Source organism: Callithrix jacchus, chromosome 11 (assembly GCF_049354715.1).
Source record: "Callithrix jacchus isolate 240 chromosome 11, calJac240_pri, whole genome shotgun sequence".
Taxonomy (NCBI): domain Eukaryota; kingdom Metazoa; phylum Chordata; class Mammalia; order Primates; family Cebidae; genus Callithrix; species Callithrix jacchus.
Genome location: NC_133512.1, coordinates 70,131,961 through 70,154,960, shown reverse-complemented (window position 1 = coordinate 70,154,960; position 23,000 = coordinate 70,131,961). Strand labels below are relative to the sequence as shown.

At 36.6% G+C, this 23,000-nt stretch overlaps 1 long non-coding RNA gene across 2 annotated transcripts in view; it reads left to right on the top strand.

Moving 5' to 3' along the window:
- The window catches only part of LOC118143697 (uncharacterized), a 294,611-nt gene extending 272,866 nt beyond the window's left edge, over nucleotides 1-21,745 (top strand). For both annotated transcript variants that reach the window (XR_013524047.1, XR_004728032.3), the window contains one exon: nucleotides 20,999-21,745. This is a non-coding gene — a long non-coding RNA (uncharacterized LOC118143697). The remainder of the gene's footprint in view (nucleotides 1-20,998) is intronic.
- The last annotated feature ends 1,255 nt before the right edge of the window (nucleotides 21,746-23,000 follow it).

The following is a 23,000-nucleotide window of genomic DNA, read 5'->3' as shown; positions in this document are numbered from 1 at the left end:
TATTATACTGGATCAGTATTTTTATCAAAGTCCTTCTGACCTTACTGCTTCCTTTTCTTTTAAAGAACATACAGTGGTCCTGGAATGTCTGGGGAAATTTTTATTTCTTTTTTCTTTATGGGTAGGTAAAATATTCTGTTTCTTGAGCTAGATACTGGTTACACAAATGGACACAGTTCGTTGACATTCATTGAGTTTTAGATTTATGACATATACAGGATTCTGTATTATATAACACATCAATTAAAGGTAAACATACTAATAGTAATAAGAATAGTAGTGAAATTACATTTCTTAGCATTTTATGATACAGAGATTATATGACCTTCTCTGAGTAACAAAGAGGAAAATAAATTGTAAAAAAAATGATCCTTAAGAGAGAGAAAGAGAAGATGGCGCTATAGGACGAACTCAGGATTGCAGCTCCCAGTGAAACCACAGATGGTGAGTGGATGCCTCATTTCCAGATGGATCTTTATGGCCCACAGACAAGGAGACTTCCAGGTGTACGAGCCCCATGGGCTGCCAGCACAGCTGTTTGGGCCGGCGCGGCTGTTTGGGCCAGGGCTGCAGAGCAGCGGCACTCCATACAAAATACACTGGTTTCATTGCCCTGTTAAACAGGCAATTGGAGATTTGGGAGGGCAGATTAGCACATTCATTTGATTAAACGGGACATAAACAGAAAGCCAGGCCAGGAGATTCCCAGGCAGCAACGTGGTTCCAGTCGGCACAGTGGGCCGCTGCATGGGAAATCACACAGATCCTGGTGCCCTTTCAGCAGGTGACTGGAACATCTGGGAGAGAGTCAACCATTCAAATAAAAAAAAAAGAGCTCTGAGGCAGGGAGCCAGGTGATCAGGCTCGGTGGGTCCCACCCCCACAAAAACAAACAAAACAGCAATTGGAAATGCGCAGGGTTGAGAGTTTCATGGCAAGCACAGCTGAACCCAGGATGGTGCAGCTCGGAGGGGGTGGGGTGTCTGCCATTACCGAGGCACTCAACCCCTATGGAGCTACACTGCCATTGCTGTTGCAGCCTGCCATTGCTGAGGCAACCTGCCATAACAGAGACACTCCACCGCTACAGAGTTGGGCCATCATCACTACGGCAGCTCTAACTACACCCATATAAGCAGGACTACAGGGAATTATACACTGCAGCAAGGTAGAGCCTATGGCAGCAGGGTGGAGCCCATGGCAACAGGGTGGAGCACACGGCAGCTCAGCATAGCAACTACAGGCAGGCAGTGATTAGACTGCCTCCTTGCTGGGCAGGACAGTGCAATGGATACTCATAAATACAGCCCTAACTCCCCAGGACAGAGCATGAGAGAAAAAAAGGGGCTTTATGAGTTCTGCTGCAGCAGACTTAAAAGTACCTGCCTAGCAGCCCTGAATGAACAATGGAGCTCACAGCTCAGCACTTGAGCTCCTATAAAGTACAGACTGTCTCCTCAAGTATAAAGTACAGACCATCTCCACATGCAGCTCTGTGACCCTGTATATCAAAAGAGTCACCTCACAAAGGACTGATCACACTGACATTTGGCAGGCATCATTCAGGGACAAAGATAGCAGAAGAAGAAACTGGTAGAAACCCTCACGGTTCCACAGATGCTACAGGTGTACCCCAGGCAAGCAGGGCCTGGAGTGGACTTCAGTAGTCCTACAGCAGAGAGGCCAGACAGTTAGAAGGAAAACTAAGAAACAGAAATACTTCAACATCAACAATCTGGAAGTATACTCAGAGACCCAATCAGAAAATCAGCAACTACTCAGATGACAGGTGGACAAATCCACAAAGATGGGAAGAAACCAGCGCAAAAAGGAGGAAAATATTTGAAACCAGAACTCCTCACCTCCTACAAGGGATCAGAACTCACCACCACCAAGCGAATAAAGCTGCACAGAGAATGAGTGTGATGAAATGACAGGATCAGACTTCAGAAGGTGGGTAATGAGAAACTTCTGTGAGCTAAAAGAACATGTTCTAACTCAATGCAAAGAAACTAAGAACCTTGAAAAAATATTTGAGAAAATGATAACAGGAATGGACAACACAACACAACCAAAAACATACCAAATGCTCAAAAGCATCAACAAAATTAAAAATATGCATCAACTGCTGGGCAAAACAGTCAGCTATCATCAAAATGGCAGTATCAAATTCACACATAACAATATTAACCCTAAATGTAAATGGGCTAAATGCACAAATCAAAAGACAAAGACTGGCATATTGGATAAAAAGCCAAAACCCATCGGTGTGCTCTATCTAGGAAACCCATCTCACATGCAAGGATACACAAAGGCTCAAAATAAAGGGATGGAGAAAGATTTACCAAGCAAATGGAGAGCAAAAAAAAGCAGGATTTGCAATTCTCGTCTCTGATAACATAGACTTTAGAGCAACAAAGATCAAAAAAGACAAAGAAGGACATTACATAATGGTAAAAGGACCGATACAACAAGAAGAGCTAACAATAATAAATATATATGGACCCAATACAGGAGCACCCAGACATATAAGACAAGTTCTTAACGACTTACAAAGAGACTTAGACTCCCACACAATAATAGTGAGAGACTTTAACACTCCACTGTCAATATTAGACAGATCAACCAGACAGAAAATTAACAAGGATATCCAGGGCTTGAACTCAGACCTGGAACAAGCAAACCTGATAGACATTTACAGAACTCTCCACCCCAAATCCACAGAATATACATTCTTCTCAGCACCACATCACACCTACTCTAAAATTGACCACATAATTGGAAGTAAAGCACTCCTCGGCAAATGCAAAACAACGGAAATCATAACAAACAGTCTCAGACCATAGTGCAATCAAGTTAGAACTCAAAATTCAGAAACTAAATCAGAAATGCACAGCTTCATGGAAACTGAACAACTGGCTCTTGAATGTTGACTGGATAAACAATGAAATGAAGGCAGAAATAAAAAAGTTCTTCAAAACCAATAAGAAGGAAGACACAACATATCAGAATCTCTGGGACACATTTAAAGCAGTTTCTAGAGGAAAATATATAGCTATTAGTGCCCACATGAGAAGAGTGAGAGATCCAAAATTGACAAGCTATCATTGAAATTTAAAGAGCTGGAGGAGCAAGATAAAAAAAACTCAAAACCTAGCAGAAGACAAGAAATACCTAAGATCAGAGCTGAACTGAAGGAGATAGAGACTCAAAAAACCCTTCAAACAATCAATAAATCCAGGAGCTGGTTTTTTGAAAAGATCAACAAAATAGACCACTAGCCAGATTGATAAAAAAGAAAATAGAGAATAACCAAATAGATGCAATAAAAAAATGATAAAGGGGAAATCACCACAGATTCCACAGAAATTCAAACCATCATCAGAGAATATTACAAACAACTCTATGCACGTAAACTAGTAAACCTGGAAGAAATGGATAAACTCCTGGACTCTTGTGTCCTCCCAAGCCTAAACCAGGAGGAAGTGGAACTAAGAATAGACCGATAACAAGGTCTGAAGTTGAGGCAGCAATTAAGAGCCTACCACACGAAAACAGCCCATGTCCAGATTTGTTCACAGCCGAATTCTACCACACACACAAAGAGGAACTGTTACCATTCCTCCTGAAACTATTCCAAATAATCCAAAAAGAGAGAATCCTTCCCAAATCATTTTATGAGACAAACATCATCCTGATACCAAAACCAGGCAGAGACTCAACAAGAAAATAAAACTTGGGGACAGACTCAAGATGGTGTGGTGAAAACAACCCAGGATTGAAGCTCTCAGTGAACGTGTGGAGGGTGAGTCAGGGCTGCATTTCCAGACGGATCTTTGTTCCCCACAGAATGGGGAAATTCCCAGATATAAAAGGGATGCAGGGTGCCAGTGAAGAGGCTTAGGCTGGTGCAGCCGGCGGCAGGTGCAGGCGGCAGCCAGCGCTACAACGCAGCGGCACTCCACAGTGCTCTGCACAAAGCACACAGTTCCGGGTGCCCTGTTGAACCAGCAATCTGAGAATTGAGAGGGCAGATTGGCATATCCATCTGATTGAATGGGATTTGGACAGTGAGCCAGGCCAGGAGATTCCAGGGAAACGGCATTTGGGCCAGCGCAGTGAGACAAACAAAATGGCAATTTCAAATGCTCTGGGTGGAGAGTTTCACTGCAGGCACAGCCGAACCCAGGATGGTGCAGCTCGGTGGGGGAGGGGTGTCCACCATTACCGAGGCAATTTGTCCCTACTGAGGTACACGCCCATTGCTGATGCAACCTGCCATTGCCGAGGCAACCCACCACAACAGGGAGACTCCGCCTCAGGGCGTAGCTCGTGGCAGCAGGGCGGAGACCGCAGCAGCAGGGCAGAGCCTGCAGCTAAAGGGCGGACCTCACACCAGCAGGATGGAGCCTCGGCAGGCAAGTAGTGACTACACTGCCTCCTAGCTGGGCAGGACAGCACAACAGACACTCATAAAGAAAGCCCCAACCCCCCCTCCGAGACAGAGCATCTGAGAAAAAAAAAGTTTTTTTTATGAGTTCTGCTGCAGCAGAATTAAACGTAGCAGCCTAACAGCCCTGAATGAACTCATACCTCAGCACTTGAGCACCTATAAAGGACAGACTGTCTACTCAAGCAGCTCCCTGACCCCTCTATATCCAGAAGACTGACATTTGGCAAGCATCATTCTGGGACAAAGATAGCAGAAAAAGAAACTGGTAGCATCCCTCACTGTTCCGCCGCTGCTACAGGTGCACCCCAGACTAGCAGGACCTGGAGTGGACCTCAGCAGTTGTACAGTAAAGGAGCTAGACTGGTAGAAGGAAAACCAAGTAATAGAAATACTTCATCATCAACAATCTGGGCGTCCACTCAGAGACCCAACCGAAAAGTCAGCAACTACACAGACCACAGGTGGATAAATCCACAAAAATGGGAAGAAACCAGCACAAAAAGGATGAAAACACCCGAAACCAGAACACCTCGCCTCCTACAAAGGACCAAAACTTCTCACCAGCAAGGAAACAAAGCTGGATGGAGAATGACTGTGATGAAATGACAAAATTAGACTTCAGAAGGTGGATAATGAGAAACTTTTGTGAGCTAAAAGAGCATGTTCTAAATCAATGCAAAGAAACTAAGAACCTTGAAAAAAGATTCAAGGAAATGATAACAAGAATGGATAACTTAGAGAGTAATATTAATGAATTGAAGGAGCTGAAAAACCTAATACAAGAACTTCGCGAAGCATGCACAAGTTTCAACAGCTGAATTGACCAAGCAAAAGAAAGGATATCAGAAGTCGAAGATCAACTCAATGAAATAAAATGAGAAACCACGGTTAGAGAAAAAAGCGCAAAAAGGAATGAACAAAGTCTCCAAGAAACGTGGGACTATGTGAAGAGACCTAACCTACGTTTGATAGGCGTACCAGAATGTGACGAAGAGAATGAATCCAAGCTGGAAAATACTCTTCAGGATATTATCCAGGAAAATTTCCCCCACCTAGCAAGACAGGCCAACACTCAAATGCAGGAAATACAGAGAACACCACAAAGATATTCCGCAAGAAGAGCAACCCCAAGGCACATAATTGTCAGATTCACCAGTGTTGAAATGTAGGAGAAAATACTAAGGGAAGCCAGAGAGAAAGGTCGGGTCACCCACAAAGGGAAGCCCATCAGACTCACAGCAGATCTCTCGGCAGAAATTCTACACACCAGAAGAGACTGGGAGCCAATATTCAACATCCATAAAGAAAAGAACTTTCAACCCAGAATTTCATATCCAGCCAAACTGAGCTTCATAAGTGAAGGAAAAATAAGATCCTTTGTGAACAAGCAAGTACTCAGAGATTTTGTCACCACCAGGCCTGCTTTACAAGAGCTCCTGAAAGAAGCAGTACACATAGAAAGGAACAACCAGTACCAGCCATTCCAAAATCACACTAAATGCTAAAGAGCATCAACATAATGAAGAATCTACAACAACTAATGAGCAAAACAGCTAGCTAGTCTCAAAATGGCAGTATCAAATTCACACATAACAATATTAACCCTAAATGTAAATGGACTAAATGCACCAATCAAAAGAACTGAAACTGAACAACTGAAATCATAACAAACAGCCTCTCAGACCATAGTGCAATCAAGTTAGAACACAGAATTCAGAAACAAACCAAGAACAGCACAGCTTCATGGAAACTGAACAAGTGGATCTTGAATGTTGACTGGATAAACAATGAAATGAAGGCAGAAATAAAGAAGTTTTTTGAAACCAATGAGAACGAAGACACAACATGCCAGAATCTCTGGGACACATTTAAAGCAGTCTCTAGAGGAAAATATATAGCAATAAATGCCCATATGAGGAGAATGGAGAGATCCAAAATTGACACCCTATCATCAAAATTGAAAGGGCTAGAGGAGCAAGATCAAAAATACTCAAAACATAGCAGAAGACAAGAAATAACTAAGATCAGAGCTGAACTGAAGGAGATAGTGACATGTAAAACCCTTCAAAAAATCAATAAATCATGGAGCTGGTTTTTTGAAAAGATCAACAATATAGACCACTAGCCAGACTGATAAAAAAGAAAATAGAGAATAACCAAATAGATGCAATAAAAAAAAGATAAAGGGGAAATCACCACAGATTCCACAGAAATTCAAACCATTATCAGAGAATATTACAAACAACTTTATGCAAATAAACTAGTAAATCTGGAAGAAATGGATAAATAACTGGAATCCTGTGTTCTCCCAAGCCTAAACCAGGAGGAAGCTGAAACTATGAATAGAACAATAACAAGGTCAGAAGTCGAGGCAACAATTAAGAGCCTACCACACAAAAAAAGCCCAGGTCCAGATGGGTTCACAGCCGAATTCTACCAGACACACAAAGAGGAGCTGGTACCATTCCTTCTGAAACTATTCCAAATAATCCAAAAAGAGCGAATCCTTCCCAAATCATTTTATGAGACTAACATCATCCTGATACCAAAACCCAGCAGAGAGCCAACAAGAAAAGAAAACTTCAGGCCAATATCCATGATGAACATAGATGCAAAAATCTTCAATAAAATATTGGCAATTCGATTGCAACAGCAAATCAAAAAACTTATCCTTCATGATCAAGTAGGATTCATCCTGGGATGCAAGGCAGCTTCAACATACACAAGTCTATCTACGTAATTCACCACATAAACAGAACCAAAAACAAAAACCACATGATTATCTCAATTGACGCACAGAAGGCATTTGACAAAATACAACAGCACTTTATGCTAAAAACCCTCAATAAACTCGGTATCGATGGAACGTATTTCAAAGTAATAAAAGCTATTTACGACAAACCAACAGCCAATATCATACTGAATGGGCAAAAACTGGAAGCATTCCCTTAGAAATTGGGCACTAGACAAGGATACCCTCTTTCACCACTCCTATTCAATATAGTACTGGAAGTTCTAGCCAGAGCAATCAGGCAAGAAAAAGAAATAAAGGGTATTCAAATAGGAAAGGTGGAAGCCAAATTGTCTCTATTTGCAGACGACATGACAGTATACCTAGAAGACCCCATTGCCTCAGCCCAAAAACTTCTGAAAAAGATAAGCAACTTCAGCAAAGTCTCAGGATATAAAATCAATGTCGAAAAATCACGAACATTCCTCTACACCAAAAACAGACTTAAAGAAAGCCAAATCAAGAACAAACTGCCATTCACAATTGCTACAAAAAGAATAAAATACCTAGGAATACAACTCACAAGGAACGTAAGGGACCTGTTCAAGGAAAACTACAAACCACTGCTCAACGAAATCAGAGAGGACACAACCAGATGGAGAAACATTCCATGTTCATGGTTAGGAAGAACTAATATCGTGAAAATGGCTATACTGCCCAAAGTAATTTACAGAATCAATGCTATCCCCATCAAGCTACCATCGACTTTCTTCACAGAACTGGAAAAAACCACCATGAACTTCATATGGAACCAAAAGAAAGCCCACATAGCCAAGTCAATTGTAAGCAAAAAGAACACGGTGGGGGGCATCACACTACCGGATTTCAAACTATACTACAAGGCAACAGTAATCAAAACAACATGGTACTGGTACCAAAACAGAGATATAGACCAATGGAACAGAACAGAGGCATCGGAGGCAACATAACATATCTACAACCATACAATCTTTGATAAACCTGACAAAAACAAGCAATGGGGAAAGGATTCCCTGTTTACTAAATGGTGTTCCAAAAACTGGCTAGCCATATGCAGAAAGCAGAAACTGGACCCTTCCTGACACCTTTCACTAAAATTAACTCCAGATAGATTAAAGACTTAAACATAAGACCTGGCACCATAAAAACTCTAGAAGAAAATCTAGGCAAAACCATCCAGGACATAGGAGTAGGCAAGGACTTCATGACCAAAACACCAAAAGCATTGGCAACAAAAGCCAAAATAGACAAATGGGACCTAATGAAACTCCACAGCTTCTGCACGGCAAAAGAAACAGTCACTAGAGTGAATTGGCAACCAACAGAATGGGAAAACATTTTAGCAGTTTACCCATCTGACAAAGGGCTGATATCCTGAATGTACGAAAAACTCAAACAGATTTACAGAAAAAAATCAAACAAGCCCATTCAAAAATGGGCAAAGGATATAAACAGACACTTTACAAAAGAAGACACATATGAGGCCAACAATCATATGAAAAAATGCTCATCATCGCTGGTCATTAAAGAGATGCAAATCAAAACCACATTGAGATACCATCTCATGCCAGTTAGAATGGCGATCATTAAAAAATCTGGAGACAACAGATGCTGGAGAGGATGTGGAGAAAAAGGAATGCTTTTACACTGTTGGTGGGAGTGTAAATTAGTTCAACCATTGTGGAAGACAGTGTGGCGATTCCTCAAGGCCTTAGAAATAGAAATTCCATTTGACCCAGTAATCCCTTTACTGGGTATATATACAAAGGACTGTAAATAGTTCTACTATAAGGACACATGCACACGAATGTTCATTGCAGCACTGTTTACAATAGCAAAGACCTGGAACCAACCCAAATGCCCATTGATGATAGACTGGATTGGTAAAAAGTGGCAGATATACACCATGGAATATTATGCAGCAATCAGAACTGATGAGTTCATGTCGTTTGTAGGGACATGGATGAATCTGGAGAACATCATTCTCAGCAAACTGACACAAGAACAGAAAATGAAATACCGCATATTCTCACTCATAGGCAGGTGATGAAAAATGAGAACACATGGACACAGGGAGGGGAGTACTAAACACTGGGGTCTACTGGGGGGAAAAGGGGAGGGTCAGTGGGGGGGAGCTGGGGAGGGATAGCCTGGGGAGAAATGCCAAATGTGGGTGAAGGGGAGAAAGGAAGCAAAACACACTGCCATGTGTGTACCTATGCAACTCTCTTGCATGTTCTGCACATGTAACCCAAAACCTAAAATGCAATAAAAAATTAAAAAAGAAAGAAAAGAAAACTTCAGGCCAATATTCATGATGAACATAGACGAAAAATCTTCAATAAAATACTGGCAAGCCAATTGCAACAGCACATGAAAAAGCTTATCCACCATGATCAAGTAGGATTCATCCCGGGATGCAAGGCTGGGTCAACATACACAAGTCTATAAACGTGATTCACCACATAAACAGAATGAAAAAAAAAACACACATGATTATCTTAATTGACACAGAGAAGGCCTTCGACCAACTTCAACAGCCCTTTATGCTAAAAACCGTCAATAAATTCGATATTGATGGAACGTGTCACAAAATAATAAAAGCTATTTATGACAAACCAACAGCCAATATCATAATGAATGGGCAAAAACTGGAAGCATTCCCTTTGAAATCTGGCACTAGACAAGGATGCCATCTCTCATCACTTCTATTCAATATAGTACTGGAAGTTCTAGCCAGAGCAATCAGGCAAGATAAAGAAATAAAGCGTATTCAAATAGGAAAGGAGGAAGCCAAATTATCTCTATTTGCAGACAACATGATAGTATATCTTGAAGACCTCATCATCTCAGCTCAAAAACTCCTGAAACTGATAAGCAACTTCAGCAAAGTCTCAGGATATAAAATCAATGTGCAAAAATCACAAGCATTCCTATACACCAATAACAGACTTAAAGAAAGCCAAATCAAGAAAGAACTGACATTCACAATTGCTACAAGGAGAATAAAATACCTAGGAATACAACAAACAAGGAAAGTAAGGGACCTCTTCAAGGAAAACTGCAAACCATTGCTCAACGAAATAAGGGAGAACACAAACAGATGGAGAAACATTTTATGTTCATGGTTAGGAAGAATCAATATCGTGAAAATGGCCATACTGCCCAAAGTAATTTACAGACTCAATGCTATCCCCATCAAGCTACCATCGACTTTCTTCACAGAACTGGAAAAAACCACCTTGAACTTCATATGGAACCAAGAGAGAGCCCACATAGTTAAGTCAATTCTAAGCAAAAAGAACATAGCAGGAGGCATCACACTACTTGACTTCAAACTATACTACAAGGCTACAGTAATCAAAACAGCATGGTACTGGTACCAAAACAGAGATATAGACCAATGGAACAGAATAGAGGCATCAGAGGCAACATAGCATATCTACAACCATACAATCTTTGATAAATCTGACAAAAACAAGCAATGGGGAAAGGATTCCCTGTTTACTAAATGGTGTTCCAAAAACTGGCTAGCCATATGCAGAAAGCAGAAACTGGACCCCTTCCTGACACCTTACACTAAAATTAACTCTGGATGGATTAAAGACTTAAACATAACACCTGGCACCATAAAAACCCTAGAAGAAAATCTAGGCAAAACCATTCAGGACATAAGAGTAGGCAAGGACAGCATGACCAAAACACCAAAAGCATTGGCAACAAAAGCCAAATAGACAAATGGGACCTAATCAAACTCCACAGCTTCTGCACGGCAAAAGAAACAGTCACTAGAATGAATCGGCAACCAACAGAATGGGAAAACATTTTTGCAGTTTACCCATCTGACAAAGGGCTGATATCCAGAATTTATAAAGAACTCAAACAGATTTACAAGAAAAAAACAAGCCCATTCAAAATTGGGGAAAGGATATGAACAGACGCTTTATGAAAAAAGACATACATGAGGCCAACAAACATGAAAAAATGCTCATCATCACTGGTCATCAGAGAAATGCAAATCAAAACTATATTGAAATACCATCTCATGCCAGTTAGAATGGTGATCATTAAAAAATCTGGAGACAACAGATGCTGGAGAGGATGTGGAGAAAAAGGAACACTTGTACACTGTTGGTGGGAGTGTAAATTAGTTCAACCATTGCGGAAGACAGTGTGGCGATTCCTCAAAGACCTAGAAATAGAAATTCCATTTGACCCAGCAATCCCATTGCTGGGTATATATCCAAAGGACTATAAATCATTCTACTATAAGGACACATGCACACCAATGTTCATTGCAGCACTGTTTAAAATAGCAAAGACCTGGAATCAACCCAAATGCCCAGCAATGATAGACTGGACTAGAAAAATGTGGCACATATACACCATGGAATATTATGCAGCAATCAAAAACGATGAGTTTGTGTCGTTTGTAAGGACATGGATGAATCTGGAGAACATCATTCTCAGCAAACTGACACAAGAACAGAAAATGAAATACCGCATGTTCTCACTCATAGGTGGGTGATGAACAATGAGAACACATGGACACAGGGAGGGGAGCACTACACACTGGGGTCTATTGGGGAGAATAGGGGAGGGATAGCAGGGGGGAGCTGGGGAGGGATAGCATGGGGAGAAATGCCAGATGTGGGTGAAGGGGAGGAAGGCAGCAAATCACACTGCCACATGTGTACCTATGCAACTATCTTGCATGTTCTTCACATGTACCCTAAAACCTAAAATGCAATAAAAAATATAAATAAATAAATAAATAATGATTTTAATGTGTCCTAAACAATAACTCACTGTTTGTGTCATGCAGTGTAGTAGTTCTGATATAAATAAATTTGGGAAATATTCCATATATTAACCTCCACCCTGAGGATTCATCATTCCCAGTACTAAATTAAAAGCTCTGAAATATTGTACAGTAAATGCAGTTGTTGAACTTTATTTAACACAGCCTTTACAAAACTGAGGTGTGTTCTATAGAACACTGATACTTCCATTTTTTAATACATTATGTAGAAAGCAAAAATTCTGTGATCAAATAAATTTAAGTATTAATTGGTTATGGTTTAAACAAGACTTAGTAGTTTTCTTCAGTACATTAATTCTTGAGCTTAAATGTGTGCTCTTTTCCAGGATATTATATGGCTCTATGTGAGTAAGTATTATATTAACTGTTTTAAGGACACGTTCTTTTCCATGTTATTACATGAAATTAACTAGAATAATTACATTACAAAATGAAGGTTCAACAGCTAATTTAAGCAATGCCATAGGGACAGATACTTCTCTGTACTTGTAGAGTTTCATTGCAGGTACTTGAAGCCATAAACGTAGAAGGCAATGGTGGGTTTTTGAAGTATGCAGCAGACCCTTTCAGGGTAAGAGTTTCTTGGGAGACATTATTTTAAGAGTACATGACCCTTCCTATGGAACATCTCTAAAAACGGCATTTCCAGCATCTTTAGTGTTCAGCCAAACTCACAGGAGAGACATGTATCTAGTAGCTGCTGCATTCTACAAATCTGCACAGTAGTAATAGAGTCAGAATAGGACATAACAAAATAAATTAAAATGTATTTGCTTAATTCGGTCATTGCAACAAGAAATTTGATAAACAATCTAAATGTAAGGGCTGATCTCTGAACAACTATAGATATTTCCCTACAATTAGTATACCAAAACAGACACTGTAAGTGACCAGTTTATGTGAACTAGCATAAGATACATAAAATGTAACAAACACAGTGGGGAAAAAGATGCTTATGATTAGAATAAAATCAGGGATACTAAAACAGCCATTTCACAATAGAGACTTGATTAAGACTTACCTTAGGATGTTGATATGTCAGTAAATATAATATGATGATATATCAGTAAGTATAGTCAAACTAGTTTCAGTATAGAGACTTTAATATAGTTTCATTAATGCTATCTTGTGGAGAGTGACAAAAGTAGCAACAGTTAAGTGATAAAGAGGCTACAAATCTTTTTACCTTGTGTTATATTTTTGAATTTTTACATAAGCTATAAAAATACATTTTAAAAAAACAAAATCATACATCAGTTTGGTGGCATAACATTTAAACAATTTTTAACATGATTTAAAAACACATGATTTTAACTGGCCTTATTAGTAGCTTATGCCTAAAGGAAAAAACCTGCATCACAGAAATTTGAAACTGAGTTAGTCATTGTTAGTAAAAATATTGGTATTGAGTGAATATATATTAAAGTTGAAAATATTGGTAACATTAAAAGTTATGTAACAGTATTTGAAGAGTAAAAGAAAATAAACACAAATGTAAAAAATAAAAGTAAGATTAAATCCCAGTAATCTTTACTTTGATTTAGAAATATCAGTAGATACTCAATATTAATTTTTCTTTTAAAATATCATCTTTCTTATTTCTCTTCATTGAAAAGGCCTACAAGCAATGTAACACAGAAGTAATCATCTTTAAAACCAATATTTTGATATCTGCATACCATTCCTTACTAAAATAAACAGGTTCTTTTGAGAAATAACTTTCCAGATCTGTAAGAAGGAAATATATAAGATGAGCATGAGATATCTTCCAAAAAAGGCAAGAAGCCATCAAAGACTACTGAGATCATCTCAAAATGACACAGAAACCAACTTGAAGCAGCTCTCAACAGCCAAATATAAAACAATCAGGATATTAACAAGAATTATGATTGCAATGAAATGAAACATAAAATGCAAAAAAAATCCATAAGTTCATAATCAACTTTTAAACAGCTTTTCCTGGAATAATCACAGGTTATGACTGTTGTCTTAGGATAATTATTAATATAACCTCATTTTACTCATAAGTGTCATGGTTTCGAGGTTAAGTTATATGATCACTCAACCATTGTAGAGTGCTGGTGTGATAACTGATTTTGCAAATTGGCAAATAAAAGGAAAAAAGAAATTATAATACCTTATAAAACTGTTTCAAGGTAGCCAAATACTTGATAAAGTTAATTTTTTCTATAGAAGAAGTCCAACTAATAAAGCAAAAATAATCACAGAACTATGAGATCATTGTTTTATAAGCTTTAATTTAACAATGGATCTGGCTAACACTTCACACTGGATATTTTTAAAAAATACATGGAATGTTGCTACAAAGTCTTGTAATGGGTGGATGGACTGACAACAATGGAAAATACTGATCTATTTTAGGAAAACCAGGCTATATGGCTCTTGATATAATATTAAAGGAATCTACCATGCCACCTACAAATCATTCTTGCTGAAATTTGAGTGTGACTATGCAAGTTTTAGATTCAATTATAAGAAATATAAAGACAAGAGAAACATATTGAATAACAGCAATAAAATACAATCTGCCAAATATAGATTGTGGAAAATGCTACAGAATGGTTAGCCCAATTCCTGAAATAAATTATGGCTGAACAAAAAGTGTCTCTACATGTGTGTGGGACGGCTATACTGTTACAGACAAAAAAGTATTGAAGAGTGAAACAACCCAGTAGTCCCATGGACTCTTCTTTTTGATAAACATAGAAATTGACCCTTCTGATCTTAAAGATTGAAACTTAAATTTGTTTTATATGAGTTCCTTCCTCAGGACAGGACCTTCAGGCCTCTCAAAAAAAAGTATCAAAGAACTGAAACTCACCAGATCACCATAGCAGATGCCACCCCTCATTCATTATGATTGCTTCCTTTCTTCTCCCTAATTCTTGTTTTCATACATACTGTTAAATTTCTTCCCTGCTCTGTAAACCCCTAGTTTTGGCCAGAGAGATGGATTTGAGACTGAGCTCCCTTCTCCCTGGCCATTGCACCCAAGGAAAGCCTTCTTCCTTGGTAATACTTGTCCTCTCAGTCATTGGTTTTCTGTGTTGTGAGCAGCAAGACTGACCAAACCTCTGGTGTTTTTATAACTAGAGAAATATCTGGAAAATCCCAAATATTTAACTAAATAAAACACTTCTAAATTATTTGTGAGCCATAAAGCTATCAAAGGAGAATGTGACAATTGATATAAACAATCTACAGATAGTTGAAAACTATTTGACAAGTTAGATGAAATAGATGGGTTCCCTGAAAGCTATGAATTATCGAAGCTCAATCAAGAAGAAATAGATAACCTGAATAGTTCACATAACTATTAAGGAAACTACAATTGTACTTAAAAACCTTCTCACAATGACAACTTCGGGCTTAGATGGCTTCATTAGTGAATTCTACTAAATATTTAAGAAAGGAAGTAAAATCAATTCTACACAAAGTTTTCCAAGAAGAGGCAAAATTATTAGTTTGACACCTAACACAACAAAACTGGTTACCTGATGGAACAATAATCTGAACTGCGAGGTAATCAACAGTTTCATGCTTGTGACACTAAAGACTACAACGGTACAGACCAAGGTAAACATTTTCATCCAGGAAATTTCCAAACCTTTTCTTCTGCTAGGCTTTTAGTGTGTGGAGTTGAGTTAATCTTATTAGAAATTGGGCTGGGTTTAAGCCAAATGCAAAAGGACAAAGAAAATAGAATGAAAATATTGCTCTGGGGAAAAGGTAGCAGTATTTGCCAGGGCCAGGACTCCAGCCAGAGCAGGAACAGGAGCCTCAAGGAGGCCACACCACTATATCCTAGAAATAGAGTTCCTGCCTAAAACTGTGGATTAACCAGGACAATGGAGAACACCTCCCCACTGCACTCCATACCCAGTGACAGTCTAACAAGCATTTAATAGCACATAATAGCAGTAAACTGCTGGTGAAGGGAAGAGTAAAGAGGATTCAAAAAGATACAGCCAGGAGCAAAAGTAAAGATGAGGTAAAGATAAAAACAAATAATGACAAAACACACACATACGCACACACACCCACACACAGGCAGGCTATCCCCCATGTTAAATCACAGGTATTGCTAAAGAAACTTGAAGAATTATAGTGGAATCAGAGTAACCACAGCATTAAGGAATTTTAAACCCAGCCTAATTTCTAACAATATTAACTCAAATCCCCAACTAGAAACATAGCAGAAGAAAAAGTTTGCAAATTTTTGAATAAAGCTGTTTACGTTGGTCTGTACTACTTTACCAAAAACAAAAGACTAATTGTTAATAAAAATATATGAGAAATACAAAAATGAAAGAAAAAGTAGAAACTATCTCAAAAGACAAAGAAATAACCAGACCCAGACTCATATGACAAACCATTTGACAGGAAACTGAAAATGACTCTAATTAATATACTTAAAAATCCAATGAAAATGTTAGACAATATGCAAGATTGCATACTTTTTTCTGTGAAGTGACGGAAATGATAGGAAAAAAGTGGAGTTGCTAGAAATAGAAAAATCTTACAGAGATGAAGAATGTCTTCAATGTTAAGTAGAGAATGTCATCAGCAAGGATAGCAAAGCCAAGAACACAATCAGTAACTTGAAATAGGTCAATAGAAATTACTCAAATTTAAACACAATTAGAAAAATAATCTTTTAGAGGAAAAAGCAGAACCCAGAATTTAAGAGCTATGGAACAATAGAAAATAGTTTAATATACGTATAATTGATTTTCTAAAGAGACAAAGAAAAAGAAGGATTTGAAAAGGAGCTTCTCAGAATTTTCCGAATTTAGTAACAAAGAACAAATCTCAGATCCAAGAATTCAGAGAATACCAAGCAGACAAAACAAAACAAAACAAAACAAAACAAAACCAAAGCATGTCATAATCAAACCGCTGAAATCAAAAGACAAAGATAAAATACTAAAGGTAGCCAGAGATTTATCAAATGCAGTCACATGGAAGAACAAAGTTAATAATTATACCAGACTTGTCTCAGAACACACAGAAGCTACAATACAAAAGAGAAATTTAAAAGTACTAAAAGAAAAAAATAGCAACCTATACTTCTATGCCCAGGGAAAATATACTTCAAAAAAGAAAGGAATATTTGGACTATCTTAGATAAACAAAATCTGAGGACATTGACTGAGAGCAGAACTAGTATATAAAAAATTTTAAGTTATTTAGGTAAAATAATTTTATATCAGAGAGAAACTTCAATCTATGTGAAAAATTGAAGAGCCAAAGAAATGAAGATATAACAAAATTGATTTTTTATTATTTTAATTGCTTTAACTCAAAATAAAAAACTATCAAACTATTGTGCATATGTGAAATAAATGTATGTTAACAATAGCACAAAAAAAATGGAAAAGAGGAATTGCGAGGAGACTGCTGAAAGTTCCTTGCAATACATGTAAAGTGTTATGATATTTGAATGCAGATTCTGATTTTTAAAAAAGATTAATATTATAAACACCATGGTAACCATCAATAAGTTTTTTAACTAGGTACAAATAAGTCAATATAAATAAAATGGAATCATAAAAATGCTCAACATGAGAAGTAAGAAAGAAGGTATAAAATGATAAGAGGAATAGAAAACAGAAAACAACGATCAAAATTTTAATTCAACAATATTAAATAAAATTTAAATCCAATCATACTGAATGTGAATAATCAAAGTATACCAGTTGAAAGACAGATACTATAAAACTTAATAAAAATAGTAAAACTCAGTCATATGCTACCTGCAAGAAATTCATTTTAAATATAAAGACATAGGTTAATAATAAAAAGAAAGATATATGCCATGGACAAAAGTTATGCCATGCAGTACAATTAACCAAAACACTGTTATTAGACAAAAATATACCTAAACCAAAGAATATTCTAATAAAGTGGAACTTTATTTAACGATAAATTGCTCAATTTCCTGAGAAGAGATAAGTCTTAAACGTGTGCATCTAACAATCAAGCTTCAACATACATGAAGAAAAAACTCTTAGAACAGAAATAGTTAAATCCCCAAATACATTTGGAGACTTCAACATTCCTCAAGAAGTAACTGACATAACAATTAGTGAAAATACATAATACCTGAAAACACTATCAACCAACTTGACCTAACCATCATGTTTATAACATCCCATCCAACAACAGCAGAATACACATTCTTTTCAAAGTATATGTGGAACATTTACCATGACAGTCCAAATTCTGGGTCATAACATGAGCCTTAACAAATTAAGAGAAGAGAAATAATATAAATTATGTTCATGATTTATAACATAAAAAATTAAAATAGAAATCAGTAATGGAAAGATATCTAGAATATTCTCCCAAATATTTGGAAAATCATCAACTCACTTTCAATAGATCATTGGTCGATAAGGGTGACTCAAAGTAAATTAAATAATATTTTAACCCAATGAAAATAAATACCACGCAATACTTTAACAGCATATAGCTACAGAAGTGCCTACAGAACTTTAAAAACATTAACTGTTTATATTAGTAAACAAGGAAAGTATCCAATCAGTTATCTAAGCTGCTACTTTAAAGAACTAGCAATAAAATAAGAATTAAATCTAGAGCAAGCAGAAGAAAGGCATTATAAAAAGAACAAAGTATCAAAACATCACATTGCACTGTGTTCTTTTTATAATTCCTTTCTTCTGCTTGCTCTAGATTCAACACCTATTTCATTGTCAGATTTTTAGAGCAGCAGCTTCCACTCTATACATGTAATACATAATATAATACAATTACAATTTGTCAATTAAAGTAATATTTTAAAAGGTAGCTACATGAGGTGATGGATGTGTTAATTAGCTGGATTGTGACAATCATTTCACAATGTGTACATATACCAAAACATCACATTGTACACCTTGAATATATATAATTTTTGTTAGTCAATTATACCTCAATAAGTATGAAAAAGTTTTAAAAAAGAACAGAAAGAAAAGAAATTGAAAACAGAAAGCATTAGAGAAAATTAATAAAATAAAAGTTGATTCTTTAGCAAATACAACAAAATTGATATGAACTTTAGGCATTCTGATCTAGAATAAAAAAGAGAACACATAGGTTACTAATATTGGGAATAAGAGAAGGATATCATTATGGAACTTACAGATATTAAAGGAATAATCAGGTAATACTATGAATAACCAAAAACATTACACGGAATGAATGCTATAAAACCATATTTCGGCCGGGCGCGGTGGCTCAAGCCTGTAATCCCAGCACTTTGGGAGGCCGAGACGGGTGGATCACGAGGTCGAGAGATCGAGACCATCCCGGTCAACATGGTGAAACCCGTCTCTACTAAAAATACAAAAAATTAGCTGGGCATGGTGGCGCGTGCCTGTTATCCTAGCTACTCGGGAGGCTGAGGTAGGAGAATTGCCTGAACCCAGGAGGCGGAGATTGCGGTGAGCCGAGATCGTGCCATTGCACTCCAGCCTGGGTAACAAGAGCGAAACTCCGTCTCAAAAAAAAAAAAAAAAAAAACCATATCTCTCATGATCATGTGCAAAGAAACTCTCAACTAAATATTAGTAAGCTGAATTCAACAATATATAAAGACCAAATGAAGGATATCTCAGGAATGCAAGGGTGGTTTAACATTTGATAATAAATTAATATAATTCACAATGTTATCAGACTAAAAAAGAAAAACCACATTAACATCTTAACAAATGCAAAAAAAATGATAAACATTTATATGATTTTTAGAAAAACTTTTAGAAAACTAAGGATAGAAGAACACTCCTTTGACTGAAAAAGGGACATCAAATATACAGATAACATCATACTTAATTATAAGACACCACAGGCTTTCCCTCACCATTGTGATGTAAAAAAGGCCTATTGTCTTACAACTCTTACCATCATTCCAGAAGATCTACCCACTATGCAGTAAGAAAAAATATTTTGATTAGAAAGAAATAAAAGTATCTCATTTGCAGATGACATAGTTGTGCACGTAGAAAAATCCCAAAAAAAAACTTCATGAAAATCTGCTAGAATGTGTAAGTACATTCAGCAAGTTTGCTGGGTATGTTAACATATGAAAGTTGATCATATATTTATACAGTGACTATAAACAGCTAGAAACTCAATTTTTAAAATTTGTCCATAAGCATGTGTACAATTGGTGAAAATTCTTGTTAGGATATTCCTACTTTAAGAGTTTTTTCTTTTATAAGGTCAAATAGTATTCCATCTTTATCCATTTATCTGTTGCTGGACACAGATTGATTCCATATCTTGTCGATTGTGAATAATGCTGCAATAAGCTTTGGAGTGCAGATATTTCCTTAACATACTGCTTTTATTTCCTTTGGATATATTCCCAGTAGTGAGATTGCTAGATCATGTGGTAGTTCTGTTTATTATGTTTTTAAGGACCTCGATACTCTTTTCCATAATGATTGTACTAATTTATATACCCACCAACAGAGTGCAAGTGTTCCTTTTTCTCTACATGCTCCCCAACTCTTGTTATCCTTTGTCTTTTCGGTAATAGACATTCTAACAAGTGGGAGATGATATCTCATTGTGGTTTAAAAATTTTTTTTTAATGGCAGTGAAGAAACCAAAGTCACTGCTTAGAAGTTTGTGTAAGCCAATACAGATGTTATGAACTCAGCCTCCTTACCAGCTTGAACCAACCACAGATATTTGGTTCAAGGTAATATGTGGAAGGGTCAAAATGTTTCCAAAAGCACTGTTGAAAGATTTTACCATCAGTTGTATTTTCAGATTGCATACTATTTAAACTAACTATATTTATATTCCTTCCTGTGTATCTGATATTTTAAATGTTTGATTATGAAATTTATCTATAGAGCTTACTTATTAAAAGTGCAATAAAAATAACCACTCGTGGGAAATTTAATTTTATTCATGTTTTCAGCTTAAATGTGCCCACTGACAGTCTTCTCCTGTCCTGGAAGGACTCCTAACCAATACAGCCACAGGTAGGAATCCCAGCTCCACCAGGTACTCACTGTGCGACCAAGTCTTGAGATCAACTTTACCTTACTGAATTTTCCTTGTATTCTTCTTCTTTCATCTTAGCAGCAATGTATCAACAACATCAGGATATTAACATCTCTTGTAATTTTCCTGTTACCTGATTCCAACTAACGCCAATGATATAATTCCAAGCTCAGACTATCACATCAGACTCACCGGCCTCATATACAATTGTATTGTTTATTTATTAATGACTTACAGAATCAAATCCGACAATTAGCTGATAGATGTATGTAAAAGCAGTTTTATAGCAAAATCCCACTTGTACATTCACATCTTAGCAAGTAATTTTTCTCCTTGATGTTTAGTTCATTTTACCTGCAAATCTGTTGTTTTTATTTCATGTGTATATGCTTAAAAAAACTTAAATTATTCACAATTGTCAATATGTAACTGGCTAAAATAGTGGAAAATTCAATGAATTCTTTTTTTAATGTCAGCAAATGGTATGATTTGTGTTTTATACTGAATCGTTGAAATTGATCTCTTTGACAGTAAAGCAAATGTTGCTATTGTTTTGACAGTATAAAGCAAAGCAATATGAAAGCTGAATGTATTTAAAGAAACTATCTAAAAAATTGAACCCAAACAGAATGCATATTAAAAATGAATATTTCATAGGGAATTTTTGTAAAATTATTTTCATCCAAGTTCTCTGAAATTTGTTATGAGATGGTACTTCTGAAAGAATGTTACACCTAAAACCAAACTAAAATCAACATTACACTACATAAGTTAGGTAAACTTATTGGAACTGAAATCTCATTTCTAAGTTTATACAAGAATTTTTGCTGTCCTTTATTATTGTAGAACGTCTACATCATCTCTAGAAATCATAGTAAATAGATGTAAATGACACACACATGCATATATTGCATATAATTTGTGGGTGTCATATAGGGAAGTCAGTCACTGTGATGTGTTTGGTCTCTTCTGTATCTACTTAACAAATCTGTAAGAGAACTCATACACAAACATCCACACAAAGACATCCAATAATATTAACTCCATAGGTAGGAGAAACTTGCTTGACAAATGAAGTGCACTTTTGAAGTTTTACACACACACACATATTTATACACACTTATATACACATATATGAATATGTATACACACATAAGGAAAATTTGGGGATTTGCTTTAACAGTAGTATACAGACTATATGTCAAATATTAGAATCTGTGATAAGTATTTTGTATTGTGTTTCATTTAGTCCTAACACAGAAATCTCTTAGATTGGTACTTTTGCCTGTACCCTTACTTTTACAATGTGGTATTATAAATATTAACATATTCTCCATAATGTTCTATAGAGAAGAAATTGAGGTATAAAGGCTTAAGAAACTCATCCCAAGAAGAACAGTAAGTGGTAGATCCAATATTTGATCACATTTTGGTTTCTTTATAAGATGAAAGATGTACGTTAGAGTCACCTACCTGAATGAATATAACTGATTTATAAATACTGTATTGACTTTTAATGTCTTGGAATTACATAGATGTTTTATATGTAAAAATGTTAGAATGATGCTAGTAAAATGTTAGCTAATGAATCATTTTAGATTTCATGGCCTAAAATCTTATGGAAGGAATTATCCAAATACTCTTTTACACCCCAGGTAAACCCAATAAATAGAGTAAGGTAATATGTACAGAAAAGACAAAAGAAATCCAAAATTATTTAATAACAATAAATGTGACAATGATCAGAGGTCTAATGTAGGTAAGTTGTGTAAAATAAAGACATTCTAAATTAAAAGCTCAGGGTGCATCTCATAGTAGAGATTGAGGAATTGGCCAATAACCAACACTACCAAAGCCTCTGCAATTGTCTGGAGATAAAACTGGCCTTTTGCTTAATTATCTCTATAGTCAGGTAT